A 27,500-nucleotide genomic window follows, 5' to 3' on the forward strand; every position below is an offset into this window, starting at 1 on the left:
TTGCTCACCATACGTGTAAAAGGCAGGTTCCGCACCTTGCCTGCTGTCAGATGGATGGACTTTATACTCTGGTTTCTCTTCAGATCGAATAAATCTTTCGCCTTTTACTAAAGATTTCCGTGGAGAGGAACGACCACGAGTTTCAATCAATTTTTTCAGGCCCAGTTTACACTGGCTGTGCTAAACTTGTACAAAATTAGAAGAAACTTCTTAAACAGAGATCCAAGAGGTTCTAAGCACCAAGCTGTTGCGAAAAAAAGAAAAAGTTTTGGATCCCTATTTATGATGTCAGCATCTTTGACTGCGGGCAAAGCATGCCTCAGGCTCTGGCATTCTTGACAGCTGCAGGGCTCTGCCGAGAGACCAAGCATGCATTTAGGGGCGTGTCAGCAGTGGGCATGCCTCATTTGAATACCCATGTTGCACTGCAAGCAGCTGTGCTCCTCTTCCCTTTGCTGTTAATATGATACAAGCTTAAAAAAAAACAGAGATTTTTTCTTTTTTTACATATTTAGTGGGGTCATTAATATTTATGGCAGATTCTCCAAGTTACAGCTTAATGTAGGGTTGCTCACCATACGTGTAAAAGGCAGGTTCCGCACCTTGCCTGCTGTCAGATGGATGGATTTTATACTCTGGTTTCTCTTCAGATCGAATAAATCTTTCGCCTTTTACTAAAGATTTCCGTGGAGAGGAACGACCACGAGTTTCACTCAATTTTTTCAGGCCCAGTTTACACTGGCTGTGCTAAACTTGTACAAAAGTAGAAGAAACGTCTTAAACAGAGATCCAAGAGGTTCTAAGCACCAAGCTGTTGCGAAAAAAAGAAAAAGTTTTGGTTCCCTATTTATGATGTCAGCATCTTTGACTGCGGGCAAAGCATGCCTCAGGCTCTGGCATTCTTGACAGCTGCGGGGCTCTGCCGAGAGACCAAGCATGCATTTAGGGGCGTGTCAGCAGTGGGCATGCCTCATTTGAATACCCATGTTGCACTGCAAGCAGCTGTGCTCCTCTTCCCTTTGCTGTTAACATGATACAAGCTAAAAAAAAAAAAAGATATTTTTTTCTTTTTTTACATATTTAGTGGGGTCATTAATATTTATGGCAGATTCTCCAAGTTAAAGCTTAATGTAGGGTTGCTCACCATACGTGTGAAAGGCAGGTTCCACACCTTGCCTGCTGTCAGATGGATGGACTTTATACTCTGGTTTCTCTTCAGATCGAATAAATCTTTCGCCTTTTACTAAAGATTTCCGTGGAGAGGAACGAACACGAGTTTCACTCAATTTTTTCAGGCCCAGTTTACACTGGCTGTGCTAAACTTGTACAAAAGTAGAAGAAACTTCTTAAACAGAGATCCAAGAGGTTCTAAGCACCAAGCTGTTGCGAAAAAAAGAAAAAGTTTTGGTTCCCTATTTATGATGTCAGCATCTTTGACTGCGGGCAAAGCATGCCTCAGGCTCTGGCATTCTTGACAGCTGCAGGGCTCTGCCGAGAGACCAAGCATGCATTTAGGGGCGTGTCAGCAGTGGGCATGCCTCATTTGAATACCCATGTTGCACTGCAAGCAGCTGTGCTCCTCTTCCCTTTGCTGTTAATATGATACAAGCTTAAAAAAAAAAACAGATATTTTTTCTTTTTTTACATATTTAGTGGGGTCATTAATATTTATGGCAGATTCTCCAAGTTACAGCTTAATGTAGGGTTGCTCACCATACGTGTAAAAGGCAGGTTCCGCACCTTGCCTGCTGTCAGATGGATGGATTTTATACTCTGGTTTATCTTCAGATCGAATAAATCTTTCGCCTTTTACTAAAGATTTCCGTGGAGAGGAATGACCATGAGTTTCACTCAATTTTTTTCTGGCCCAGTTTACACTGGCTGTGCTAAACATGTACAAAAGTAGAAGAAACTTCTTAAACAGAGATCCAAGAGGTTCTAAGCACCAAGCTGTTGCGAAAAAAAGAAAAAGTTTTGGCTCCCTATTTATGATGTCAGCATCTTTGACTGCGGGCAAAGCATGCCTCAGGCTCTGGCATTCTTGACAGCTGCAGGGCTCTGCCGAGAGACCAAGCATGCATTTAGGGGCGTGTCAGCAGTGGGCATGCCTCATTTGAATACCCATGTTGCACTGCAAGCAGCTGTGCTCCTCTTCCCTTTGCTGTTAACATGATACAAGCTATAAAAAAAAAAAAAATGATATTTTTTTCTTTTTTTACATATTTAGTGGGGTCATTAATATTTATGGCAGATTCTCCAAGTTAAAGCTTAATGTAGGGTTGCTCACCATACGTGTGAAAGGCAGGTTCCACACCTTGCCTGCTGTCAGATGGATGGAATTTATACAATGGTTTCTCTTCAGATCGAATAAATCTTTCGCCTTTTACTAAAGATTTCCGTGGAGAGGAACGACCACGAGTTTCACTCAATTTTTTCAGGCCCAGTTTACACTGGCTGTGCTAAACTTGTACAAAAGTAGAAGAAACTTCTTAAACAGAGATCCAAGAGGTTCTAAACACCAAGCTGTTGCGAAAAAAAGAAAAGGTTTTGGATCCCTATTTATGATGTCAGCATCTTTGACTGCGGGCAAAGCATGCCTCAGGCTCTGGCATTCTTGACAGCTGCAGGGCTCTGCCGAGAGACCAAGCATGCATTTAGGGGCGTGTCAGCAGTGGGCATGCCTCATTTGAATACCCATGTTGCACTGCAAGCAGCTGTGCTCCTCTTCCCTTTGCTGTTAATATGATACAAGCTTAAAAAAACACCAGATATTTTGTCTTTTTTTACATATTTAGTGGGGTCGTTAATATTTATGGCAGATTCTCCAAGTTACAGCTTAATGTAGGGTTGCTCATCATACGTGTAAAAGGCAGGTTCCGCACCTTGCCTGCTGTCAGATGGATGGACTTTATACTCTGGTTTCTCTTCAGATCGAATAAATCTTTCGCCTTTTACTAAAGATTTCCGTGGAGAGGAACGACCACGAGTTTCAATCAATTTTTTCAGGCCCAGTTTACACTGGCTGTGCTAAACTTGTACAAAAGTAGAAGAAACTTCTTAAACAGAGATCCAAGAGGTTCTAAGCACCAAGCTGTTGCGAAAAAAAGAAAAAGTTTTGGATCCCTATTTATGATGTCAGCATCTTTGACTGCGGGCAAAGCATGCCTCAGGCTCTGGCATTCTTGACAGCTGCAGGGCTCTGCCGAGAGACCAAGCATGCATTTAGGGGCGTGTCAGCAGTGGGCATGCCTCATTTGAATACCCATGTTGCACTGCAAGCAGCTGTGCTCCTCTTCCCTTTGCTGTTAATATGATACAAGCTTAAAAAAAAACAGAGATTTTTTCTTTTTTTACATATTTAGTGGGGTCATTAATATTTATGGCAGATTCTCCAAGTTACAGTTTAATGTAGGGTTGCTCACCATACATGTAAAAGGCAGGTTCCGCACCTTGCCTGCTGTCAGATGGATGGACTTTATACTCTGGTTTCTCTTCAGATCGAATAAATCTTTCGCCTTTTACTAAAGATTTCCGTGGAGAGGAACGACCATGAGTTTCACTCAATTTTTTCAGGCCCAGTTTACACTGGCTGTGCTAAACTTGTACAAAAGTAGAAGAAACTTCTTAAACAGAGATCCAAGAGGTTCTAAGCACCAAGCTGTTGCGAAAAAAAGAAAAAGTTTTGGCTCCCTATTTATGATGTCAGCATCTTTGACTGCGGGCAAAGCATGCCTCAGGCTCTGGCATTCTTGACAGCTGCAGGGCTCTGCCGAGAGACCAAGCATGCATTTAGGGGCGTGTCCGCAGTGGGCATGCCTCATTTGAATACCCATGTTGCACTGCAAGCAGCTGTGCTCCTCTTCCCTTTGCTGTTAATATGATACAAGCTTAAAAAAAAAAACAGATATTTTTTCTTTTTTTACATATTTAGTGGGGTCATTAATATTTATGGCAGATTCTCCAAGTTAAAGCTTAATGTAGGGTTGCTCACCATACGTGTGAAAGGCAGGTTCCACACCTTGCCTGCTGTCAGATGGATGGAATTTATACTCTGGTTTCTCTTCAGATCGAATAAATCTTTCGCCTTTTACTAAAGATTTCCGTGGAGAGGAACGACCACGAGTTTCACTCAATTTTTTTCAGGCCCAGTTTACACTGGCTGTGCTAAACTTGTACAAAAGTAGAAGAAACGTCTTAAACAGAGATCCAAGAGGTTCTAAGCACCAAGCTGTTGCGAAAAAAAGAAAAAGTTTTGGTTCCCTATTTATGATGTCAGCATCTTTGACTGCGGGCAAAGCATGCCTCAGGCTCTGGCATTCTTGGCAGCTGCAGGGCTCTGCCGAGAGACCAAGCATGCATTTAGGGGCGTGTCAGCAGTGGGCATGCCTCATTTGAATACCCATGTTGCACTGCAAGCAGCTGTGCTCCTCTTCCCTTTGCTGTTAATATGATACAAGCTTAAAAAAAAAAAACAGATATTTTTTCTTTTTTTACATATTTAGTGGGGTCATTAATATTTATGGCAGATTCTCCAAGTTACAGCTTAATGTAGGGTTGCTCACCATACGTGTAAAAGGCAGGTTCCGCACCTTGCCTGCTGTCAGATGGATGGATTTTATACTCTGGTTTCTCTTCAGATCGAATAAATCTTTCGCCTTTTACTAAAGATTTCCGTGGAGAGGAACGACCATGAGTTTCACTCAGTTTTTTCAGGCCCAGTTTACACTGGCTGTGCTAAACTTGTACAAAAGTAGAAGAAACTTCTTAAACAGAGATCCAAGAGGTTCTAAGCACCAAGCTGTTGCGAAAAAAAGAAAAAGTTTTGGCTCCCTATTTATGATGTCAGCATCTTTGACTGCGGGCAAAGCATGCCTCAGGCTCTGGCATTCTTGACAGCTGCAGGGCTCTGCCGAGAGACCAAGCATGCATTTAGGGGCGTGTCAGCAGTGGGCATGCCTCATTTGAATACCCATGTTGCACTGCAAGCAGCTGTGCTCCTCTTCCCTTTGCTGTTAACATGATACAAGCTAAAAAAAAATATATATATATTTTTTTCTTTTTTTACATATTTAGTGGGGTCATTAATATTTATGGCAGATTCTCCAAGTTAAAGCTTAATGTAGGGTTGCTCACCATACGTGTGAAAGGCAGGTTCCACACCTTGCCTGCTGTCAGATGGATGGATTTTATACTCTGGTTTCTCTTCAGATCGAATAAATCTTTCGCCTTTTACTAAAGATTTCCGTGGAGAGGAACGACCATGAGTTTCACTCAATTTTTTCAGGCCCAGTTTACACTGGCTGTGCTAAACTTGTACAAAAGTAGAAGAAACTTCTTAAACAGAGATCCAAGAGGTTCTAAGCACCAAGCTGTTGCGAAAAAAAGAAAAAGTTTTGGTTCCCTATTTATGATGTCAGCATCTTTGACTGCGGGCAAAGCATGCCTCAGGCTCTGGCATTCTTGACAGCTGCAGGGCTCTGCCGAGAGACCAAGCATGCATTTAGGGGTGTGTCAGCAGTGGGCATGCCTCATTTGAATACCCATGTTGCACTGCAAGCAGCTGTGCTCCTCTTCCCTTTGCTGTTAATATGATACAAGCTTAAAAAACACACCAGATATTTTGTCTTTTTTTACATATTTAGTGGGGTCATGAATATTTATGGCAGATTCTCCAAGTTACAGTTTAATGTAGGGTTGCTCACCATACGTGTAAAAGGCAGGTTCCGCACCTTGCCTGCTGTCAGATGGATGGACTTTATACTCTGGTTTCTCGTAGATTGAATAAATCTTTCGCCTTTTACTAAAGATTTCTGTGGAGAGGAACGACCATGAGTTTCACTCAATTTTTTCAGGCCCAGTTTACACTGGCTGTGCTAAACTTGTACAAAAGTAGAAGAAACGTCTTAAACAGAGATCCAAGAGGTTCTAAGCACCAAGCTGTTGCGAAAAAAAGAAAGCTTTGGTTCCCTATTTATGATGTCAGCATCTTTGACTGCGGGCAAAGCATGCCTCAGGCTCTGGCATTCTTGACAGCTGCAGGGCTCTGCAGAGAGACCAAGCATGCATTTAGGGGCGTGTCAGCAGTGGGCATGCCTCATTTGAATACCCATGTTGCACTGCAAGCAGCTGTGCTCCTCTTCCCTTTGCTGTTAATATGATACAAGCTTAAAAAAACACCAGATATTTTGTCTTTTTTTACATATTTAGTGGGGTCATTAATATTTATGGCAGATTCTCCAAGTTACAGCTTAATGTAGGGTTGCTCACCATACGTGTAAAAGGCAGGTTCCGCACCTTGCCTGCTGTCAGATGGATGGACTTTATACTCTGGTTTCTCTTCAGATCGAATAAGTCTTTCGCCTTTTACTAAAGATTTCCGTGGAGAGGAACGACCACGAGTTTCACTCAATTTTTTCAGGCACAGTTTACACTGGCTGTGCTAAACTTGTACAAAAGTAGAAGAAACGTCTTAAACAGAGATCCAAGAGGTTCTAAGCACCAAGCTGTTGCGAAAAAAAGAAAAAGTTTTGGTTCCCTATTTATGATGTCAGCATCTTTGACTGCGGGCAAAGCATGCCTCAGGCTCTGGCATTCTTGACAGCTGCAGGGCTCTGCCGAGAGACCAAGCATGCATTTAGGGGCGTGTCAGCAGTGGGCATGCCTCATTTGAATACCCATGTTGCACTGCAAGCAGCTGTGCTCCTCTTCCCTTTGCTGTTAATATGATACAAGCTTAAAAAACACCAGATATTTTGTCTTTTTTTACATATTTAGTGGGGTCATTAATATTTATGGCAGATTCTCCAAGTTACAGCTTAATGTAGGATTGCTCACCATACGTGTAAAAGGCAGGTTCCGCACCTTGCCTGCTGTCAGATGGATGGACTTTATACTCTGGTTTCTCTTCAGATCGAATAAATCTTTCGCCTTTTACTAAAGATTTCCGTGGAGAGGAACGACCATGAGTTTCACTCAGTTTTTTCAGGCCCAGTTTACACTGGCTGTGCTAAACTTGTACAAAAGTAGAAGAAACTTCTTAAACAGAGATCCAAGAGGTTCTAAGCACCAAGCTGTTGCGAAAAAAAGAAAAAGTTTTGGCTCCCTATTTATGATGTCAGCATCTTTGACTGCGGGCAAAGCATGCCTCAGGCTCTGGCATTCTTGACAGCTGCAGGGCTCTGCCGAGAGACCAAGCATGCATTTAGGGGCGTGTCAGCAGTGGGCATGCCTCATTTGAATACCCATGTTGCACTGCAAGCAGCTGTGCTCCTCTTCCCTTTGCTGTTAACATGATACAAGCTAAAAAAAAATATATATATATTTTTTTCTTTTTTTACATATTTAGTGGGGTCATTAATATTTATGGCAGATTCTCCAAGTTAAAGCTTAATGTAGGGTTGCTCACCATACGTGTGAAAGGCAGGTTCCACACCTTGCCTGCTGTCAGATGGATGGATTTTATACTCTGGTTTCTCTTCAGATCGAATAAATCTTTCGCCTTTTACTAAAGATTTCCGTGGAGAGGAACGACCATGAGTTTCACTCAATTTTTTCAGGCCCAGTTTACACTGGCTGTGCTAAACTTGTACAAAAGTAGAAGAAACTTCTTAAACAGAGATCCAAGAGGTTCTAAGCACCAAGCTGTTGCGAAAAAAAGAAAAAGTTTTGGTTCCCTATTTATGATGTCAGCATCTTTGACTGCGGGCAAAGCATGCCTCAGGCTCTGGCATTCTTGACAGCTGCAGGGCTCTGCCGAGAGACCAAGCATGCATTTAGGGGTGTGTCAGCAGTGGGCATGCCTCATTTGAATACCCATGTTGCACTGCAAGCAGCTGTGCTCCTCTTCCCTTTGCTGTTAATATGATACAAGCTTAAAAAACACACCAGATATTTTGTCTTTTTTTACATATTTAGTGGGGTCATGAATATTTATGGCAGATTCTCCAAGTTACAGTTTAATGTAGGGTTGCTCACCATACGTGTAAAAGGCAGGTTCCGCACCTTGCCTGCTGTCAGATGGATGGACTTTATACTCTGGTTTCTCGTAGATTGAATAAATCTTTCGCCTTTTACTAAAGATTTCTGTGGAGAGGAACGACCATGAGTTTCACTCAATTTTTTCAGGCCCAGTTTACACTGGCTGTGCTAAACTTGTACAAAAGTAGAAGAAACGTCTTAAACAGAGATCCAAGAGGTTCTAAGCACCAAGCTGTTGCGAAAAAAAGAAAGCTTTGGTTCCCTATTTATGATGTCAGCATCTTTGACTGCGGGCAAAGCATGCCTCAGGCTCTGGCATTCTTGACAGCTGCAGGGCTCTGCAGAGAGACCAAGCATGCATTTAGGGGCGTGTCAGCAGTGGGCATGCCTCATTTGAATACCCATGTTGCACTGCAAGCAGCTGTGCTCCTCTTCCCTTTGCTGTTAATATGATACAAGCTTAAAAAAACACCAGATATTTTGTCTTTTTTTACATATTTAGTGGGGTCATTAATATTTATGGCAGATTCTCCAAGTTACAGCTTAATGTAGGGTTGCTCACCATACGTGTAAAAGGCAGGTTCCGCACCTTGCCTGCTGTCAGATGGATGGACTTTATACTCTGGTTTCTCTTCAGATCGAATAAGTCTTTCGCCTTTTACTAAAGATTTCCGTGGAGAGGAACGACCACGAGTTTCACTCAATTTTTTCAGGCACAGTTTACACTGGCTGTGCTAAACTTGTACAAAAGTAGAAGAAACGTCTTAAACAGAGATCCAAGAGGTTCTAAGCACCAAGCTGTTGCGAAAAAAAGAAAAAGTTTTGGTTCCCTATTTATGATGTCAGCATCTTTGACTGCGGGCAAAGCATGCCTCAGGCTCTGGCATTCTTGACAGCTGCAGGGCTCTGCCGAGAGACCAAGCATGCATTTAGGGGCGTGTCAGCAGTGGGCATGCCTCATTTGAATACCCATGTTGCACTGCAAGCAGCTGTGCTCCTCTTCCCTTTGCTGTTAATATGATACAAGCTTAAAAAACACCAGATATTTTGTCTTTTTTTACATATTTAGTGGGGTCATTAATATTTATGGCAGATTCTCCAAGTTACAGCTTAATGTAGGATTGCTCACCATACGTGTAAAAGGCAGGTTCCGCACCTTGCCTGCTGTCAGATGGATGGACTTTATACTCTGGTTTCTCTTCAGATCGAATAAATCTTTCGCCTTTTACTAAAGATTTCCGTGGAGAGGAACGACCACGAGTTTCACTCAAATTTTTCAGGCCCAGTTTACACTGGCTGTGCTAAACTTGTACAAAAGTAGAAGTAACTTCTTAAACAGAGATCCCAGAGGTTCTAAGCACCAAGCTGTTGCGAAAAAAAGAAAAAGTTTTGGCTCCCTATTTATGATGTCAGCATCTTTGACTGCGGGCAAAGCATGCCTCAGGCTCTGGCATTCTTGACAGCTGCAGAACTCTGCTGAGAGACCAAGCATGCATTTAGGGGCGTGTCAGCAGTGGGCATGCCTCATTTGAATACCCATGTTGCACTGCAAGCAGCTGTGCTCCTCTTCCCTTTGCTGTTAATATGATACAAGCTTAAAAAAACACCAGATATTTTGTCTTTTTTTACATATTTAGTGGGGTCATTAATATTTATGGCAGATTCTCCAAGTTACAGCTTAATGTAGGGTTGCTCACCATACGTGTAAAAGGCAGGTTCCGCACCTTGCCTGCTGTCAGATGGATGGATTTTATACTCTGGTTTCTCTTCAGATTGAATAAATCTTTCGCCTTTTACTATAGATTTTCGTTGGAGATGAACGACCATGAGTTTCACTCAATTTTTTCAGGCTCAGTTTACACTGGCTGTGCTAAACTTGTACAAAAGTAGAAGAAACTTCTTAAACAGAGATCCAAGAGGTTCTAAGCACCAAGCTGTTGCGAAAAAAAGAAAAAGTTTTGGTTCCCTATTTATGATGTCAGCATCTTTGACTGCGGGCAAATCATGCCTCAGGCTCTGGCATTCTTGACAGCTGCAGGGCTCTGCCGAGAGACCAAGCATGCATTTAGGGGCGTGTCAGCAGTGGGCATGCCTCATTTGAATACCCATGTTGCACTGCAAGCAGCTGTGCTCCTCTTCCCTTTGCTGTTAATATGATACAAGCTTAAAAAAACACCATATATTTTGTCTTTTTTTACATATTTAGTGGGGTCATTAATATTTATGGCAGATTCTCCAAGTTACAGCTTAATGTAGGGTTGCTCACCATACGTGTAAAAGGCAGGTTCCGCACCTTGCCTGCTGTCAGATGGATGGATTCTATACTCTGGTTTCTCTTCAGATTGAATAAATCTTTCGCCTTTTACTAAAGATTTCCGTGGAGAGGAACGACCATGAGTTTCACTCAATTTTTTCAGGCTCAGTTTACACTGGCTGTGCTAAACTTGTACAAAAGTAGAAGAAACTTCTTAAACAGAGATCCAAGAGGTTCTAAGCACCAAGCTGTTGCGAAAAAAAGAAAAGGTTTTGGTTCCCTATTTATGACAAATGCACCGTCGTTATTCGGCAGGTGCTACTTTTAGTTTTACCTTAAATAAAACACTGACACCAAATTTATCTGTTGGATTATAACGTCCACAGCTTTATTAATTATTAAATATATAAATAAATAAATTAACAATTTAGGGTCATTGTCCAGCTAACATTATATTACTATCCCCCCGCACAATACCCCTGACAATGACCCTATCTTTTGAACAATAATTAACATTCACTTAACATATAACTAGTAACACACGGCCTACCAGAGAGGCCCCAAAACCATACTGTTAACTGTAGGGGTGTACCCAGACACCCCTACCCCCTAGGTTCGAAGCCACCGAAGAGCTTGAACCTACCAACACTCTAATCCATCTGGCCTACTCCAGCCTAGGCCTTGGCCTGTCCATTCCCAATTCCAGCTAACTCCTGGCTTTAACACGCCCTGTTCCCGCCGCTGTGACCAAACGGGATCAAACCTCAACTATAGGGAGGGAGGGAGGGACAAGTGACAGGTCAGTGCAATTCAGATTAACTGGCTCCTCACTTAAGATGGCCGCCTATTTACACTATCTGACTCCTCCCCTACTTAGCCCCACCCTAAACCATCCCATAATTTTCCACCTGCCCACTTCCTGGCCTTGTCAAGGCCCACTCCCCTGTTTCACTGTTCCATGGGCTTCATGACATATGCACCGTCGTTATTCGGCAGGTGCTACTTTTAGTTTTACCTTAAATAAAACACTGACACCAAATTTATCTGTTGGATTATAACGTCCACAGCTTTATTAATTATTAAATATATAAATAAATAAATTAACAATTTAGGGTCATTGTCCAGCTAACATTATATTACTATCCCCCCGCACAATACCCCTGACAATGACCCTATCTTTTGAACAATAATTAACATTCACTTAACATATAACTAGTAACACACGGCCTACCAGAGAGGCCCCAAAACCATACTGTTAACTGTAGGGGTGTACCCAGACACCCCTACCCCCTAGGTTCGAAGCCACCGAAGAGCTTGAACCTACCAACACTCTAATCCATCTGGCCTACTCCAGCCTAGGCCTTGGCCTGTCCATTCCCAATTCCAGCTAACTCCTGGCTTTAACACGCCCTGTTCCGCCATAGCACATGACTTGATCCCTTAATGACATGTGCGCCCCCCACCACCCTGAAACAGGGCCAAGCTAATCCCTTCCTGAAAGCCTAGGTTGAGCAAGTCACAACCCACGTCCGACAAGTGTACCCCGTCTCTCCTAAAATAACCCGGCAACATGTCTTCCAGTTCCCTATGCCGAACTACAATGCCCCCCACTCGCCGCACAAAGCTCGCCATTGCCCTGTTAACCTTGCCCCTGCATCGAGCCACTGCAGCTGGATCCCTGGCGTGCCGCCACGTGAAACGGGGGACCATTTCCGACCACACCACCACCACGCCAGGGACCAGGTCCAACAGCCGATCAACGTCTCTCTTCATCCGTCTAACCAACTCCCTTTGCGGAATCAGACCCAAATCATTCCCACCCCCGTGTATTAAAACTATGTCTGGTGAGGACCCTCCGGTCAACCTGCTAAACAACGTGCTACTAAGGCTTTGCCAGCTAAACCCCCTAAAGCCGAACCATGAAATTGACACTTCTCCTGGAAGAAAACCGAGCTGTGCTCCACTTCTCCGAACAGCAGCCCTCTTCTGAGCCCAATAGATATACGAGTGCCCCCAGATCCACACCTTCCATCCTGCAAAGAAAAACACGTTAATACCAAACAGATGGATTCCACTTCCATCACAGCATAACACTGCCCCTCTCACACCAGCCTATCCGGTCTAACGTATGATCGAAAACGCAAGGATTCCCACCTCCCAATGCGTTTAATCCTCTCATCCCCCAGTCCCAACCGTGCGGCCTCGGTCGCCGCCCCAATTCTAAAGGAGTGAGTCCCAAATTGCCCAGGCTCCAGGCCCAGCTTACTTACTCCCATCCGAAACACCCTCGTAAACTGGAAACGCGACAGGGCCGAGCAGTCTTGGTGCACAAGGAAGCAACCATCACCCCCCGGGCGCAATGCCCGGTACTCCGACCCCGTTTCCACTGGGCACACCCCAGAACCAGGCAACCCGAACAGCACAATTGTGCAACCTTTACCAAAAATGTCCGTCTTCGAGCGGCGCAACTGAATTTGCACCCTGTCCCTACGAACCTCCACATCTGCGAGCTGAAGACCCCCAAGACCCATCTTGTTTGCGCTGGCCAACTCCCCGATCCGAAATGCACCGAAAAAAGCCCACACAAATGCCACCGTGAACAACGTTACCTCGAACGTGGAGCTGCAAATTCCCGGTAGAACCCCCACCAGCTCCCGCAACAAATCAAAGGACACTGGCCTACGCGTGTCCACAGTTTTCTTCCCCCTCTTGAATCCCTTCACTGCTTGACGGACCAGGAAGTGTTTTGTATCATCAACCCAGCCATTGAATTTAAACAGGAAAGCCAAGGCAGATAGGTGTCTGTCCACCATGGCAGGCGACGCCTGAGCCGCAAACAATCGACAGAGCAACCTTAAAAGTGCATCCAAGCGTTGCCCCTCCGTAGGGGCGCTACCCACCTGAGCCACCGTCTCGTCCCATAGCTTCCAAACCTTTATGTAAGACGACCAAGTGCTCGGCGCCAGTGACCTCCTCACACAGTCTCCAAGCAGGCCATCCCGAGTTGCCACATCACACCCGGGCACTCCTGCCCTTGGGCCTGCGCGTCCGGTGCTGCCTCCCGAAAGCGTTCCCACTGAAAACGAGACAGTGAGTCAGCCACCACATTCTGGAGCCCCGGGATGTGCCTAGCCCTGAACACTATGTTGAATGACATACAACCAAGCACCAGTTTTCGCAGCAAGCGTACTACCGGGGGCGACGAGGCGGTCAAGCTATTAATCGCTTGCACTACCGCCATGTTATCGGAGTAGAATACCACCTTTTTGTTAGCCAACTCCGTACCCCAGAGAACCACTGCGACAACGATGGGAAACAACTCCAAGAATGCTAAGTTCTTAATCAGAGGACTCACCTTCCACGGTTCCGGCCACGCCTCCGCGCACCACTTACCCGCCAAGTAGGCCCCAAAACCAATGCTGCCGGAAGCGTCTGTAAACAACTTCATCGCGGCCGACGACACCGTCGGTTCCCGAAAGAACACTTTCCCGTTAAAGTTGCCCAAAAACTGTTCCCAAACCCCCAAATCGTCTTTCATCTCGGCTGACACCCGAATGTAGTGAGACGGCCGCCGCACTCCACTGGTTGCTTGTGCCAACCTCCGACAAAATATCCTCCCCATGGGGATCACCCTGCACGCAAAATTGAGGCTCCCCACGAGGGATTGGAGCCCCTGCAAGGTCACTTTCCTCGCCCCCTTGACTATTGCCACTAGCTGTCGCAGATGCCGCAGCTTGTCACTAGGCAACCTGCATTCCCCGAGCTCCGAATCAATTTCGAGTCCCAAGAAGCTAAGGCACGTGGTGGGGCCCACCGTCTTGTCCCCAGCCAACGGCACCCCGAAGGTATGAGCCACCCGCTGGAACACCCTCAGTACCTGAGCGCACCGCTCAGAGTCCCGTGGGCCGACACACAGAAAATCATCCAAGTAGTGCACTACGGCACCCCCCGCCGATTCCATGCGCACCACCCATTCCAAGAAGGTACTAAACCTCTCGAAGTAGGCACAAGAGATGGAACAACCCATAGGCAGACACAAGTCCACGAAGATTTCACCCTCAAAGTGACACCCCAACAGGTGGTGACAGTCCGGGTGTATGGGCAGCAGCCGGAAAGTCGCCTCCACGTCCACCTTGGCCATCAGCGCCCCGCGCCCTGCTCTCCTAACCAGCTCGACGGCTTTGTCGAATGACGTGTAGGAGACCGAGCATAGGTCGGCGTCGATGTCATCATTCACCGAAGACCCCTTTGGGTGCGATAAATGATGAATCAAACGGACCTTTCCCTCTTCCTTCTTAGGGACCACCCCCAATGGTGACAACCTCAGATTCGCCAAGGGCGGGGCCTTAAATGGCCCCGCCATCCTCCCCAATTGGACTTCCTTGGCTAATTTCTCCCGCACCACCCCCGGGTGTTCCCTGACCGACCTGAGGTTCTCACAAGGTGCACCCGGCCCCGTGGCTTTGAAGGGAATTTTAAAACCCCCGGCAAAGCCCGCCCTAAGGAATTCTGCTACTGCTTGATCAGCGTATTGCCTTAGCCAAGGCAACATCGCGCCTACTTTCACTGGTGACACCCCCAGCGGGAGGTTACTCCGTGACCTGTAAGGAGAAGACATCCTGGGTAGTCTGCCCGAGTAGCTCCCTACCCGCCCTTCCTCCCCACGCTCTTCTCCGACTGCCCTGGATCCTCTCCTCAGCTCCCTCCGACCTCCCTTGCTGTGTCCTCCCCGCCGCTGCTCCCTGAAGCTCCTCTCCGAAGATCCCGATGCACTGCGCCTCCTGCTCCGCCTCCCTTCCTCTGACCTGGATCTCCTTCTCCTCTCCCTGGCGCTGAACCTTGACTCGCTGCGGCCTAGCCGTGAATGGCTCCTGTCCCTGCTCTCCTGTCTTCCTGACCAGCTCCTGTCACTGCTGCACCTGGCGCTGCTGCTGCGCCGCTCGCCGCCCTGGCCCCTTACTGCCGCTTCCCTGTCACTTGGCCGTACCTGGGGGCAGCCGGATGGGCCCCCCCGCTCTATACTGCCACCCCTTGCTTCCCTGTGGCGCGTCGAACCCACCGGCTCTCCCACAGCCGCTGCGCCTGGCCTCTCTCCGGCCGCCCTGTCTGACTCCGCCAGGACCCCCTGGGATAGGCCGCCTGTCGCCTTCCTAGCTCCCGAAAACCTTTGAGCTGCCCGACCCGCTCCGCTGCTTTCTCCTCCCATTCCACTGTGCTCAGTTCAGATCCTCCCTCCGGCCGCCCCTTCGGATCCCCTGCTGACCTGGTCTCCCCGCAATGCCTGGCGGACCGCTTGTACTATGGGAACCCGTTTTACGTTCCCCTTTTGCCCCTCAGTGATACCGCTGGAGGTTGACTCACCGGGACGCTCCGTCTGTTGCCCACTGGCCACGTGGGTGATGCCATCCGCAGCCGCATGGTCCGCTGGCGTTGCAGCACTCCCACTTCCTGCTGTCCCGCCGGCCGCCATTACGCGGGGCGCCTTTGGACCTCGTGGCCTCCGCTTCGCGCCCGCTGTCGCCTGCCCGGCGGGTCCGCCCGATGGCGCCCGCCGCACTCCGTCCTCCGCCGCTGTGCTCGGTCCGGCAACTGACCCGCCGACCGCCGAAGGGCTCCTCCGCCGCCGGGCCGCAGGGGCCTCCTCTGGGCTCAACCTCTGCGGCGGCCTGGTCCTCCGCGCTGACCTCCTCTCCGGTCCCTCCGCGTGGGTGGCAGCAGCCCCGATCTGTTCATGCAGCCATGCCATTCCTCTGTCACGAACCGCCGCCCGAACTCCGTCCAGAATCTCCTCCAGTGACACAATTACCTGCAGAGGGAGAAAAAAGAAAAGAACTCCGCCGACCAGCCACAAGTGACAGGTCAGTGCAATTCAGATTAACTGGCTCCTCACTTAAGATGGCCGCCTATTTACACTACCTGACTCCTCCCCTACTTAGCCCCACCCTAAACCATCCCATAATTTTCCACCTGCCCACTTCCTGGCCTTGTCAAGGCCCACTCCCCTGTTTCACTGTTCCATGGGCTTCATGCCTCAGGCTCTGGCATTCTTGACAGCTGCAGGGCTCTGCCGAGAGACCAAGCATGCATTTAGGGGCGTGTCAGCAGTGGGCATGCCTCATTTGAATACCCATGTTGCACTGCAAGCAGCTGTGCTCCTCTTCCCTTTGCTGTTAATATGATACAAGCTTAAAAAAAAAAACAGAGATTTTTTCTTTTTTTACATATTTAGTGGGGTCATTAATATTTATGGCAGATTCTCCAAGTTACAGTTTAATGTAGGGTTGCTCACCATACGTGTAAAAGGCAGGTTCCGCACCTTGCCTGCTGTCAGATGGATGGACTTTATACTCTGGTTTCTTTTCAGATCGAACAAATCTTTCGCCTTTTACTAAAGATTTCCGTGGAGAGGAACGATCATGAGTTTCACTCAATTTTTTTCAGGCCCAGTTTACACTGGCTGTGCTAAACTTGTACAAAAGTAGAAGAAACGTCTTAAACAGAGATCCAAGAGGTTCTAAGCACCAAGCTGTTGCGAAAAAAAGAAAAAGTTTTGGTTCCCTATTTATGATGTCAGCATCTTTGACTGCAGGCAAAGCATGCCTCAGGCTCTGGCATTCTTGACAGCTGCAGGGCTCTGCCGAGAGACCAAGCATGCATTTAGGGGCGTGTCAGCAGTGGGCATGCCTCAATTGAATACCCATGTTGCACTGCAAGCAGCTGTGCTCCTCTTCCCTTTGCTGTTAATATGATACAAGCTTAAAAAAACACCAGATATTTTGTCTTTTTTTACATATTTAGTGGGGTCATTAATATTTATGGCAGATTCTCCAAGTTACAGCTTAATGTAGGGTTGCTCACCATACGTGTAAAAGGCAGGTTTCGCACCTTGCCTGCTGTCAGATGGATGGACTTTAAACTCTGGTTTCTCTTCAGATCGAATAAATCTTTCGCCTTTTACTAAAGATTTCCGTGGAGAGGAAAGACCACGAGTTTCACTCAATTTTTTCAGGCCCAGTTTACACTGGCTGTGCTAAACTTGTACAAAAGTAGAAGAAACTTCTTAAACAGAGATCCAAGAGGTTCTAAGCACCAAGCTGTTGCGAAAAAAAGAAAAAGTTTTGGTTCCCTATTTATGATGTCAGCATCTTTGACTGCGGGCAAAGCATGCCTCAGGCTCTGGCATTCTTGACAGCTGCAGGGCTCTGCCATAGACCAAGCATGCATTTAGGGGCGTGTCAGCAGTGGGCATGCCTCATTTGAATACCCATGTTGCACTGCAAGCAGCTGTGCTCCTCTTCCCTTTGCTGTTAATATGATACAAGCTTAAAAAAACACCAGATATTTTGTCTTTTTTTACATATTTAGAGGGGTCATTAATATTTATGGCAGATTCTCCAAGTTACAGTTTAATGTAGGGTTGCTCACCATACGTGTAAAAGGCAGGTTCCGCACCTTGCCTGCTGTCAGATGGATGGACTTTATACTCTGGTTTCTCTTCAGATCGAATAAATCTTTCGCCTTTTACTAAAGATTTCCGTGGAGAGGAATGACCACGAGTTTCACTCAATTTTTTCAGGCCCAGTTTACACTGGCTGTGCTGAACTTGTATAAAAGTAGAAGAAACTTCTTAAAAACAGAGATCCAAGAGGTTCTAAGCACCAAGCTGTTGCGAAAAAAAGAAAAAGTTTTGGATCCCTATTTATGATGTCAGCATCTTTGACTGCGGGCAAAGCATGCCTCAGGTTCTGGCATTCTTGACAGCTGCCGGGCTCTGCCGAGAGACCAAGCATGAATTTAGGGGCGTGTCAGCAGTGGGCATGCCTCATTTGAATACCCATGTTGCACTGCAAGCAGCTGTGCTCCTCTTCCCTTTGCTGTTAATATGATACAAGCTAAAAAATATATATATATATTTTTTTTCTTTTTTTACATATTTAGTGGGGTCATTAATATTTATGGCAGATTCTCCAAGTTACAGTTTAATGTAGGGTTGCTCACCATACGTGTAAAAGGCAGGTTCCGCACCTTGCCTGCTGTCAGATGGATGGACTTTATACTCTGGTTTCTCTTCAGATCGAATAAATCTTTCGCCTTTTACTAAAGATTTCCGTGGAGAGGAACGACCATGAGTTTCACTCAATTTTTTCAGGCCCAGTTTACACTGGCTGTGCTAAACTTGTACAAAAGTAGAAGAAACTTCTTAAACAGAGATCCAAGAGGTTCTAAGCACCAAGCTGTTGCGAAAAAAAGAAAAAGTTTTGGTTCCCTATTTATGATGTCAGCATCTTTGACTGCGGGCAAAGCATGCCTCAGGCTCTGGCATTCTTGACAGCTGCAGGGCTCTGCAGAGAGACCAAGCATGCATTTAGGGGCGTGTCAGCAGTGGGCATGCCTCATTTGAATACCCATGTTGCACTGCAAGCAGCTGTGCTCCTCTTCCCTTTGCTGTTAATATGATACAAGCTTAAAAAAACACCAGATATTTTGTCTTTTTTTTACATATTTAGTGGGGTCATTAATATTTATGGCAGATTCTCCAAGTTACAGCTTAATGTAGGGTTGCTCACCATACGTGTAAAAGGCAGGTTCCGCACCTTGCCTGCTGTCAGATGGATGGACTTTATACTCTGGTTTCTCTTCAGATCGAATAAATCTTTCGCCTTTTACTAAAGATTTCCGTGGAGAGGAACGACCACCAGTTTCACTCAATTTTTTCAGGCCCAGTTTACACTGGCTGTGCTAAACTTGTACAAAAGTAGAAGAAACTTCTTAAACAGAGATCCAAGTGGTTCTAAGCACCAAGCTGTTGCGAAAAAAAGAAAAAGTTTTGGTTCCCTATTTATGATGTCAGCATCTTTGACTGCAGGCAAAGCATGACATATGCACCGTCGTTATTCGGCAGGTGCTACTTTTAGTTTTACCTTAAATAAAACACTGACACCAAATTTATCTGTTGGATTATAACGTCCGCAGCTTTATTAATTATTAAATATATAAATAAATAAATTAACAATTTAGGGTCATTGTCCAGCTAACATTATATTACTATCCCCCCGCACAATACCCCTGACAATGACCCTATCTTTTGAACAATAATTAACATTCACTTAACATATAACTAGTAACACACGGCCTACCAGAGAGGCCCCAAAACCATACTGTTAACTGTAGGGGTGTACCCAGACACCCCTACCCCCTAGGTTCGAAGCCACCGAAGAGCTTGAACCTACCAACACTCTAATCCATCTGGCCTACTCCAGCCTAGGCCTTGGCCTGTCCATTCCCAATTCCAGCTAACTCCTGGCTTTAACACGCCCTGTTCCCGCCGCTGTGACCAAACGGGATCAAACCTCAACTATAGGGAGGGAGGGAGGGACAAGTGACAGGTCAGTGCAATTCAGATTAACTGGCTCCTCACTTAAGATGGCCGCCTATTTACACTACCTGACTCCTCCCCTACTTAGCCCCACCCTAAACCATCCCATAATTTTCCACCTGCCCACTTCCTGGCCTTGTCAAGGCCCACTCCCCTGTTTCACTGTTCCATGGGCTTCATGACATATGCACCGTCGTTATTCGGCAGGTGCTACTTTTAGTTTTACCTTAAATAAAACACTGACACCAAATTTATCTGTTGGATTATAACGTCCACAGCTTTATTAATTATTAAATATATAAATAAATAAATTAACAATTTAGGGTCATTGTCCAGCTAACATTATATTACTATCCCCCCGCACAATACCCCTGACAATGACCCTATCTTTTGAACAATAATTAACATTCACTTAACATATAACTAGTAACACACGGCCTACCAGAGAGGCCCCAAAACCATACTGTTAACTGTAGGGGTGTACCCAGACACCCCTACCCCCTAGGTTCGAAGCCACCGAAGAGCTTGAACCTACCAACACTCTAATCCATCTGGCCTACTCCAGCCTAGGCCTTGGCCTGTCCATTCCCAATTCCAGCTAACTCCTGGCTTTAACACGCCCTGTTCCGCCATAGCACATGACTTGATCCCTTAAGGACATGTGCGCCCCCCACCACCCTGAAACAGGGCCAAGCTAATCCCTTCCTGAAAGCCTAGGTTGAGCAAGTCACAACCCACGTCCGACAAGTGTACCCCGTCTCTCCTAAAATAACCCGGCAACATGTCTTCCAGTTCCCTATGCCGAACTACAATGCCCCCCACTCGCCGCACAAAGCTCGCCATTGCCCTGTTAACCTTGCCCCTGCATCGAGCCACTGCAGCTGGATCCCTGGCGTGCCGCCACGTGAAACGGGGGACCATTTCCGACCACACCACCACCACGCCAGGGACCAGGTCCAACAGCCGATCAACGTCTCTCTTCATCCGTCTAACCAACTCCCTTTGCGGAATCAGACCCAAATCATTCCCACCCCTGTGTATTAAAACTATGTCTGGTGAGGACCCTCCGGTCAACCTGCTAAACAACGTGCTACTAAGGCTTTGCCAGCTAAACCCCCTAAAGCCGAACCATGAAATTGACACTTCTCCTGGAAGAAAACCGAGCTGTGCTCCACTTCTCCGAACAGCAGCCCTCTTCTGAGCCCAATAGATATACGAGTGCCCCCAGATCCACACCTTCCATCCTGCAAAGAAAAACACGTTAATACCAAACAGATGGATTCCACTTCCATCACAGCATAACACTGCCCCTCTCACACCAGCCTATCCGGTCTAACGTATGATCGAAAACGCAAGGATTCCCACCTCCCAATGCGTTTAATCCTCTCATCCCCCAGTCCCAACCATGCGGCCTCGGTCGCCGCCCCAATTCTAAAGGAGTGAGTCCCAAATTGCCCAGGCTCCAGGCCCAGCTTACTTACTCCCATCCGAAACACCCTCATAAACTGGAAACGCGACAGGGCCGAGCCGTCTTGGTGCACAAGGAAGCAACAAGGCATCACCCCCCGGGCGCAATGCCCGGTACTCCGACCCCGTTTCCACTGGGCACACCCCAGAACCAGGCAACCCGAACAGCACAATTGTGCAACCTTTACCAAAAATGTCCGTCTTCGAGCGGCGCAACTGAATTTGCACCCTGTCCCTACGAACCTCCACATCTGCGAGCTGAAGACCCCCAAGACCCATCTTGTTTGCGCTGACCAACTCCCCGATCCGAAATGCACCGAAAAAAGCCCACACAAAATGCCACCGTGAACAACGTTACCTCGAACGTGGAGCTGCAAATTCCCGGTAGAACCCCCACCAGCTCCCGCAACAAATCAAAGGACACTGGCCTACGCGTGTCCACAGTTTTCTTCCCCCTCTTGAATCCCTTCACTGCTTGACGGACCAGGAAGTGTTTTGTATCATCAACCCAGCCATTGAATTTAAACAGGAAAGCCAAGGCAGATAGGTGTCTGTCCACCATGGCAGGCGACGCCTGAGCCGCAAACAATCGACAGAGCAACCATAAAAGTGCATCCAAGCGTTGCCCCTCCGTAGGGGCGCTACCCACCTGAGCCACCGTCTCGTCCCATAGCTTCCAAACCTTTATGTAAGACGACCAAGTGCTCGGCGCCAGTGACCTCCTCACACAGTCTCCAAGCAGGCCATCCCGAGTTGCCACATCACACCCGGGCACTCCTGCCCTTGGGCCTGCGCGTCCGGTGCTGCCTCCCGAAAGCGTTCCCACTGAAAACGAGACAGTGAGTCAGCCACCACATTCTGGAGCCCCGGGATGTGCCTAGCCCTGAACACTATGTTGAATGACATACAACCAAGCACCAGTTTTCGCAGCAAGCGTACTACCGGGGGCGACGAGGCGGTCAAGCTATTAATCGCTTGCACTACCGCCATGTTATCGGAGTAGAATACCACCTTTTTGTTAGCCAACTCCGTACCCCAGAGAACCACTGCGACAACGATGGGAAACAACTCCAAGAATGCTAAGTTCTTAATCAGAGGACTCACCTTCCACGGTTCCGGCCACGCCTCCGCGCACCACTTACCCGCCAAGTAGGCCCCAAAACCAATGCTGCCGGAAGCGTCTGTAAACAACTTCATCGCGGCCGACGACACCGTCGGTTCCCGAAAGAACACTTTCCCGTTAAAGTTGCCCAAAAACTGTTCCCAAACCCCCAAATCGTCTTTCATCTCGGCTGACACCCGAATGTAGTGAGACGGCCGCCGCACTCCACTGGTTGCTTGTGCCAACCTCCGACAAAATATCCTCCCCATGGGGATCACCCTGCACACAAAATTGAGGCTCCCCACGAGGGATTGGAGCCCCTGCAAGGTCACTTTCCTCGCCCCCTTGACTATTGCCACTAGCTGTCGCAGATGCCGCAGCTTGTCACTAGGCAACCTGCATTCCCCGAGCTCCGAATCAATTTCGAGTCCCAAGAAGCTAAGGCACGTGGTGGGGCCCACCGTCTTGTCCCCAGCCAACGGCACCCCGAAGGTATGAGCCACCCGCTGGAACACCCTCAGTACCTGAGCGCACCGCTCAGAGTCCCGTGGGCCGACACACAGAAAATCATCCAAGTAGTGCACTACGGCACCCCCCGCCGATTCCATGCGCACCACCCATTCCAAGAAGGTACTAAACCTCTCGAAGTAGGCACAAGAGATGGAACAACCCATAGGCAGACACAAGTCCACGAAGATTTCACCCTCAAAGTGACACCCCAACAGGTGGTGACAGTCCGGGTGTATGGGCAGCAGCCGGAAAGCCGCCTCCACGTCCACCTTGGCCATCAGCGCCCCGCGCCCTGCTCTCCTAACCAGCTCGACGGCTTTGTCGAATGACGTGTAGGAGACCGAGCATAGGTCGGCGTCGATGTCATCATTCACCGAAGACCCCTTTGGGTGCGATAAATGATGAATCAAACGAAACTTTCCCTCTTCCTTCTTAGGGACCACCCCCAATGGTGACAACCTCAGATTCGCCAAGGGCGGGGCCGGAAATGGCCCCGCCATCCTCCCCAATTGGACTTCCTTGGCTAATTTCTCCCGCACCACCCCCGGGTGTTCCCTGACCGACCTGAGGTTCTCACAAGGTGCACCCGGCCCCGTGGCTTTGAAGGGAATTTTAAAACCCCCGGCAAAGCCCGCCCTAAGGAATTCTGCTACTGCTTGATCAGCGTATTGCCTTAGCCAAGGCAACATCGCGCCTACTTTCACTGGTGACACCCCCAGCGGGAGCTGCGGGAGCGACCGCTCCCGTTGCTCCCCCCCCTGCGGCCGACTTACCCTTCTTGAAACACCTGTTGACCCCGTGGGTCCCGCCGCACCGTGAGCATTCATGCCGGAATCTACAAGCGGATCCCCACTTACACTGTCCCTCGTTGTAAGCCCAGCAGTTACCTTTCTTTTGACCTGCCGCCACCGCCCCCCCGGCAGCGGTGCCGGCAGTCCCTGGAAAGGGCGCATTCTTTTGCGCCATCATTAACCGCATCCACAGCGGCAGGTCCATTTGGTCCCAGCGCATGGAAGGGTTGGCCGCCAGTCGCTGACGGAACTGCTCATCGTACCTCCACCATGCCAACCCCCCATAGATGCGGTATGCGTCCCCAATTCCGTCTAAGTAACAAAACAACTGCGAGCAGCACTCCGGCCGCTTCTCCCCAATAACACTAGCCAAAATGCAAAAGGCCCATAGCCAATTGCCGAAGGTCTTCGGTATCTTCCGATACCTCCGCCTTTTCTCCTCCTCCTCTTTCTTGGCGTCCTTCTTGTCCTCCTCTTTTAAATCTAAGAATTCCTCCAGGGGAAGAAGGGAAAATATTTCCACGAATTCCCCTTTCGCAATCTTCTCTTTCACCTCCCCTTTCAAATGGCAACCTAACGGCCCCGCGAAGGACACATGTACATTCTGACGCGCTGCGTCCGCAATGTCCCCACCCGTCACGTCAAGTACCCCGTCCCCCGCCGACGATCCATCGGGCTTATCAGTGGGCCTTGTTTCCTCCCCATTACCACCTGTCACTCCTGAGGTCGCCCTCTCCAACCCAGACCCGCTGCCGTCACCTGCTGACCAAACCTTATCGAACCTAAGTGGTTCCCTATCCTCTGACCATGAATCTATGAATGACTTCAAACAACAGTGTATGAATGTCCCAGGGTGTGGTGTAGAGGAAGACTCACCGCTGATGCCCCTGGCCGCCGCAGGCCGCGGGGTTGCAGTCCCTCCATCCGCCATTTCAGACACTGGAGCTCCCAATAGTCGCCGACTCCTGCCCGCCTGGTCCCGCCTCGGAACCGCTGGTGAGTTACTCCGTGACCTGTAAGGAGAAGACATCCTGGGTAGTCTGCCCGAGTAGCTCCCTACCCGCCCTTCCTCCCCACGCTCTTCTCCGACTGCCCTGGATCCTCTCCTCAGCTCCCTCCGACCTCCCTTGCTGTGTCCTCCCCGCCGCTGCTCCCTGAAGCTCCTCTCCGAAGATCCCGATGCACTGCGCCTCCTGCTCCGCCTCCCTTCCTCTGACCTGGATCTCCTTCTCCTCTCCCTGGCGCTGAACCTTGACTCGCTGCGGCCTAGCCGTGAATGGCTCCTGTCCCTGCTCTCCTGTCTTCCTGACCAGCTCCTGTCACTGCTGCACCTGGCGCTGCTGCTGCGCCGCTCGCCGCCCTGGCCCCTTACTGCCGCTTCCCTGTCACTTGGCCGTACCTGAGGGCAGCCGGATGGGCCCCCCCGCTCTATACTGCCGCCCCTTGCTTCCCTGTGGCGCGTCGAACCCACCGGCTCTCCCACAGCCGCTGCGCCGGGCCTCTCTCCGGCCGCCCTGTCTGACTCCGCCAGGACCCCCTGGGATAGGCCGCCTGTCGCCTTCCTAGCTCCCGAAAACCTTTGAGCTGCCCGACCCGCTCCGCTGCTTTCTCCTCCCATTCCACTGTGCTCAGTTCTGATCCTCTCTCCAGCCGCCCCTTCGGATCCCCTGCTGACCTGGTCTCCCCGCAATGCCTGGCGGACCGCTTGTACTATGGGAACCCGTTTTGCGTTCCCCTTTTGCCCCTCAGTGATACCGCTGGAGGTTGACTCACCGGGACGCTCCGTCTGTTGCCCACTGGCCGCGTGGGTGATGCCATCCGCAGCCGCATGGTCCGCTGGCGTTGCAGCACTCCCACTTCCTGCTGTCCCGCCGGCCGCCATTACGCGGGGCGCCTTTGGACCTCGTGGCCTCCGCTTCGCGCCCGCTGTCGCCTGCCCGGCGGGTCCGCCCGATGGCGCCCGCCGCACTCCGTCCTCCGCCGCTGTGCTCGGTCCGGCAGCCGACCCGCCGACCGCCGAAGGGCTCCTCCGCCGCCGGGCCGCCGGGGCCTCCCCTGGGCTCAACCTCTGCGGCGGCCTGGTCCTCCGCGCTGACCTCCTCTCCGGTCCCTCCGCGTGGGTGGCAGCAGCCCCGATCTGTTCATGCAGCCACGCCATTCCTCTGTCACGAACCGCCGCCCGAACTCCGTCCAGAATCTCCTCCAGTGACGCCATTACCTGCAGAGGGAGAAAAAAGAAAAGAACTCCGCCGACCAGCCACAAGTGACAGGTCAGTGCAATTCAGATTAACTGGCTCCTCACTTAAGATGGCCGCCTATTTACACTACCTGACTCCTCCCCTACTTAGCCCCACCCTAAAACCATCCCATAATTTTCCACCTGCCCACTTCCTGGCCTTGTCAAGGCCCACTCCCCTGTTTCACTGTTCCATGGGCTTCATGCCTCAGGCTCTGGCATTCTTGACAGCTGCAGGGCTCTGCCGAGAGACCAAGCATGCATTTAGGGGCGTGTCAGCAGTGGGCATGCCTCATTTGAATACCCATGTTGCACTGCAAGCAGCTGTGCTCCTCTTCCCTTTGCTGTTAATATGATACAAGCTTAAAAAAACACCAGATATTTTGTCTTTTTTTACATATTTAGTGGGGTCATTAATATTTATGGCAGATTCTCCAAGTTACAGTTTAATGTAGGGTTGCTCACCATACGTGTAAAAGGCAGGTTCCGCACCTTGCCTGCTGTCAGATGGATGGTCTTTATACTCTGGTTTCTCTTCAGATTGAATAAATCTTTGCCTTTTACTAAAGATTTCCGTGGAGAGGAACGACCATGAGTTTCACTCAATTTTTTCAGGCCCAGTTTACACTGGCTGTGCTAAACTTGTACAAAAGTAGAAGAAACTTCTTAAACAGAGATCCAAGAGGATCTAAGCACCAAGTTGTTGCAAAAAAAAGAAAAAGTTTTGGCTCCCTATTTATGATGTCAGCATCTTTGACTGCGGGCAAAGCATGCCTCAGGCTCTGGCATTCTTGACAGCTGCAGGGCTCTGCCGAGAGACCAAGCATGCATCTAGGGGCGTGTCAGCAGTGGGCATGCCTCATTTGAATACCCATGTTGCACTGCAAGCAGCTGTGCTCCTCTTCCCTTTGCTGTTAATATGATACAATCTTAAAAAAAACCCAGATATTTTTTCTTTTTTTTACATATTTAGTGGGGTCATTAATATTTATGGCAGATTCTCCAAGTTACAGTTTAATGTAGGGTTGCTCACCATACGTGTAAAAGGCAGGTTCCGCACCTTGCCTGCTGTCAGATGGATGGACTTTATACTCTGGTTTCTCTTCAGATCGAATAAATCTTTCGCCTTTTACTAAAGATTTCCGTGGAGAGGAACGACCATGAGTTTCACTCAATTTTTTCAGGCCCAGTTTACACTGGCTGTGCTAAACTTGTACAAAAGTAGAAGAAACTTCTTAAACAGAGATCCAAGAGGTTCTAAGCACCAAGCTGTTGCGAAAAAAAGAAAAAGTTTTGGATCCCTATTTATGATGTCAGCATCTTTGACTGCGGGCAAAGCATGTCTCAGGCTCTGGCATTCTTGACAGCTGCAGGGCTCTGCCGAGAGACCAAGCATGCATTTAGGGGCGTGTCAGCAGTGGGCATGCCTCATTTGAATACCCATGTTGCACTGCAAGCAGCTGTGCTCCTCTTCCCTTTGCTGTTAATATGATACAAGCGTAAAAAAACACCAGATATTTTGTCTTTTTTTACATATTTAGTGGGGTCATTAATATTTATGGCAGATTCTCCAAGTTACAGTTTAATGTAGGGTTGCTCACCATACGTGTAAAAGGCAGGTTCCGCACCTTGCCTGCTGTCAGATGGATGGACTTTATACTCTGGTTTCTCTTCAGATTGAATAAATCTTTTGCCTTTTACTAAAGATTTCCGTGGAGAGGAACGAACACGAGTTTCACTCAATTTTTTCAGGCCCAGTTTACACTGGCTGTGCTAAACTTGTACAA

At 48.5% G+C, this 27,500-nt stretch overlaps 27 non-coding genes across 27 annotated transcripts; all 27 read left to right on the top strand.

The window, feature by feature from the left end:
* The first annotated feature begins 63 nt into the window (after window positions 1-63).
* LOC134570190 (U5 spliceosomal RNA) lies at window positions 64-177 on the top strand. Its single transcript, XR_010084834.1, has one exon. It is a non-coding gene; the product is annotated as a U5 spliceosomal RNA (small nuclear RNA).
* A 453-nt stretch (window positions 178-630) lies between these two features.
* Window positions 631-744, top strand: LOC134570269 (U5 spliceosomal RNA). The gene has a single exon (XR_010084908.1). It is a non-coding gene; the product is annotated as a U5 spliceosomal RNA (small nuclear RNA).
* A 455-nt stretch (window positions 745-1,199) lies between these two features.
* On the top strand, window positions 1,200-1,313 carry LOC134570440 (U5 spliceosomal RNA). Its single transcript, XR_010085069.1, has one exon. It is a non-coding gene; the product is annotated as a U5 spliceosomal RNA (small nuclear RNA).
* Window positions 1,314-1,768: 455 nt separating this feature from the next.
* LOC134569870 (U5 spliceosomal RNA) lies at window positions 1,769-1,884 on the top strand. Its single transcript, XR_010084534.1, has one exon. It is a non-coding gene; the product is annotated as a U5 spliceosomal RNA (small nuclear RNA).
* A 458-nt stretch (window positions 1,885-2,342) lies between these two features.
* On the top strand, window positions 2,343-2,456 carry LOC134569931 (U5 spliceosomal RNA). The gene has a single exon (XR_010084593.1). It is a non-coding gene; the product is annotated as a U5 spliceosomal RNA (small nuclear RNA).
* Window positions 2,457-2,910: 454 nt separating this feature from the next.
* LOC134570191 (U5 spliceosomal RNA) lies at window positions 2,911-3,024 on the top strand. Its single transcript, XR_010084835.1, has one exon. It is a non-coding gene; the product is annotated as a U5 spliceosomal RNA (small nuclear RNA).
* Window positions 3,025-3,477: 453 nt separating this feature from the next.
* Window positions 3,478-3,591, top strand: LOC134570101 (U5 spliceosomal RNA). Its single transcript, XR_010084751.1, has one exon. It is a non-coding gene; the product is annotated as a U5 spliceosomal RNA (small nuclear RNA).
* A 455-nt stretch (window positions 3,592-4,046) lies between these two features.
* Window positions 4,047-4,162, top strand: LOC134570509 (U5 spliceosomal RNA). Its single transcript, XR_010085134.1, has one exon. It is a non-coding gene; the product is annotated as a U5 spliceosomal RNA (small nuclear RNA).
* Window positions 4,163-4,617: 455 nt separating this feature from the next.
* LOC134569535 (U5 spliceosomal RNA) lies at window positions 4,618-4,731 on the top strand. Its single transcript, XR_010084210.1, has one exon. It is a non-coding gene; the product is annotated as a U5 spliceosomal RNA (small nuclear RNA).
* A 457-nt stretch (window positions 4,732-5,188) lies between these two features.
* On the top strand, window positions 5,189-5,302 carry LOC134570102 (U5 spliceosomal RNA). Its single transcript, XR_010084752.1, has one exon. It is a non-coding gene; the product is annotated as a U5 spliceosomal RNA (small nuclear RNA).
* Window positions 5,303-5,757: 455 nt separating this feature from the next.
* On the top strand, window positions 5,758-5,870 carry LOC134569973 (U5 spliceosomal RNA). Its single transcript, XR_010084631.1, has one exon. It is a non-coding gene; the product is annotated as a U5 spliceosomal RNA (small nuclear RNA).
* Window positions 5,871-6,322: 452 nt separating this feature from the next.
* LOC134569509 (U5 spliceosomal RNA) lies at window positions 6,323-6,441 on the top strand. Its single transcript, XR_010084184.1, has one exon. It is a non-coding gene; the product is annotated as a U5 spliceosomal RNA (small nuclear RNA).
* Window positions 6,442-6,889: 448 nt separating this feature from the next.
* On the top strand, window positions 6,890-7,003 carry LOC134569536 (U5 spliceosomal RNA). The gene has a single exon (XR_010084211.1). It is a non-coding gene; the product is annotated as a U5 spliceosomal RNA (small nuclear RNA).
* A 457-nt stretch (window positions 7,004-7,460) lies between these two features.
* Window positions 7,461-7,574, top strand: LOC134570104 (U5 spliceosomal RNA). Its single transcript, XR_010084754.1, has one exon. It is a non-coding gene; the product is annotated as a U5 spliceosomal RNA (small nuclear RNA).
* A 455-nt stretch (window positions 7,575-8,029) lies between these two features.
* LOC134569974 (U5 spliceosomal RNA) lies at window positions 8,030-8,142 on the top strand. The gene has a single exon (XR_010084632.1). It is a non-coding gene; the product is annotated as a U5 spliceosomal RNA (small nuclear RNA).
* A 452-nt stretch (window positions 8,143-8,594) lies between these two features.
* LOC134569510 (U5 spliceosomal RNA) lies at window positions 8,595-8,713 on the top strand. The gene has a single exon (XR_010084185.1). It is a non-coding gene; the product is annotated as a U5 spliceosomal RNA (small nuclear RNA).
* Window positions 8,714-9,161: 448 nt separating this feature from the next.
* On the top strand, window positions 9,162-9,275 carry LOC134569562 (U5 spliceosomal RNA). The gene has a single exon (XR_010084236.1). It is a non-coding gene; the product is annotated as a U5 spliceosomal RNA (small nuclear RNA).
* A 454-nt stretch (window positions 9,276-9,729) lies between these two features.
* LOC134569980 (U5 spliceosomal RNA) lies at window positions 9,730-9,848 on the top strand. The gene has a single exon (XR_010084637.1). It is a non-coding gene; the product is annotated as a U5 spliceosomal RNA (small nuclear RNA).
* Window positions 9,849-10,298: 450 nt separating this feature from the next.
* LOC134569612 (U5 spliceosomal RNA) lies at window positions 10,299-10,416 on the top strand. The gene has a single exon (XR_010084286.1). It is a non-coding gene; the product is annotated as a U5 spliceosomal RNA (small nuclear RNA).
* A 6,159-nt stretch (window positions 10,417-16,575) lies between these two features.
* On the top strand, window positions 16,576-16,691 carry LOC134569417 (U5 spliceosomal RNA). The gene has a single exon (XR_010084094.1). It is a non-coding gene; the product is annotated as a U5 spliceosomal RNA (small nuclear RNA).
* Window positions 16,692-17,144: 453 nt separating this feature from the next.
* On the top strand, window positions 17,145-17,258 carry LOC134569742 (U5 spliceosomal RNA). The gene has a single exon (XR_010084409.1). It is a non-coding gene; the product is annotated as a U5 spliceosomal RNA (small nuclear RNA).
* A 453-nt stretch (window positions 17,259-17,711) lies between these two features.
* Window positions 17,712-17,825, top strand: LOC134569577 (U5 spliceosomal RNA). Its single transcript, XR_010084252.1, has one exon. It is a non-coding gene; the product is annotated as a U5 spliceosomal RNA (small nuclear RNA).
* A 459-nt stretch (window positions 17,826-18,284) lies between these two features.
* Window positions 18,285-18,398, top strand: LOC134570106 (U5 spliceosomal RNA). The gene has a single exon (XR_010084755.1). It is a non-coding gene; the product is annotated as a U5 spliceosomal RNA (small nuclear RNA).
* A 455-nt stretch (window positions 18,399-18,853) lies between these two features.
* LOC134569838 (U5 spliceosomal RNA) lies at window positions 18,854-18,967 on the top strand. Its single transcript, XR_010084504.1, has one exon. It is a non-coding gene; the product is annotated as a U5 spliceosomal RNA (small nuclear RNA).
* Window positions 18,968-26,233: 7,266 nt separating this feature from the next.
* On the top strand, window positions 26,234-26,346 carry LOC134569945 (U5 spliceosomal RNA). The gene has a single exon (XR_010084607.1). It is a non-coding gene; the product is annotated as a U5 spliceosomal RNA (small nuclear RNA).
* Window positions 26,347-26,801: 455 nt separating this feature from the next.
* LOC134570107 (U5 spliceosomal RNA) lies at window positions 26,802-26,915 on the top strand. Its single transcript, XR_010084756.1, has one exon. It is a non-coding gene; the product is annotated as a U5 spliceosomal RNA (small nuclear RNA).
* A 454-nt stretch (window positions 26,916-27,369) lies between these two features.
* LOC134569622 (U5 spliceosomal RNA) lies at window positions 27,370-27,483 on the top strand. Its single transcript, XR_010084295.1, has one exon. It is a non-coding gene; the product is annotated as a U5 spliceosomal RNA (small nuclear RNA).
* Window positions 27,484-27,500: the final 17 nt, after the last annotated feature.

The sequence above is a fragment of the Pelobates fuscus genome, chromosome 7 (assembly GCF_036172605.1).
Source record: "Pelobates fuscus isolate aPelFus1 chromosome 7, aPelFus1.pri, whole genome shotgun sequence".
Taxonomy (NCBI): Eukaryota; Metazoa; Chordata; class Amphibia; order Anura; family Pelobatidae; genus Pelobates; species Pelobates fuscus.